This window comes from Triticum dicoccoides, chromosome 1A (assembly GCF_002162155.2).
Source record: "Triticum dicoccoides isolate Atlit2015 ecotype Zavitan chromosome 1A, WEW_v2.0, whole genome shotgun sequence".
In the NCBI taxonomy this organism is placed as follows: domain Eukaryota; kingdom Viridiplantae; phylum Streptophyta; class Magnoliopsida; order Poales; family Poaceae; genus Triticum; species Triticum dicoccoides.
In genome coordinates, this window is record NC_041380.1 from 597,846,685 (window position 1) to 597,847,194 (window position 510).

The window sequence follows — 510 nt, forward strand, 5'->3', positions numbered from 1 at the left end:
GGTTGAGCTATGGAAACTTTCTGGTACGAGGGGGTTGTCGAACTTTTGGAGGTAGGACCTTCTAGCATGTAGCGCGTTGTTGGGTGCCCCATGGTGTTAATGGCTGCCCACCATATGCTACCGTGGGGATGAATGTAACCGCGGCAAGCCGCTGGACTCTCTGTACTTCTATTTCTCTTCTTCTAATACATCGACGCGCAAAGCTTTTGCGCGTTTGAAAAAAAGGCCTACTCAACCCACATCTAGAAAAAAGCCTACTCAACCGAACGCTGGGACATGGATATGATGCACATATACATACCTCCATCTGATAGACCAGCCGACATGACCCGTGGCGCTGAGTGGCTGCCTACGCCGTATTTCATGCATGTCTTCTCGTCAATGACAAACTATTGGAAGGAGACGCCATTTGTCCGAGAAGGTGATGCTGCCGCTGGAACCGTTGACGATATAAACTCCTGTTGCGATTCTGATGATGAGCATATGTAGGAGTAATGCTACACGCATGGA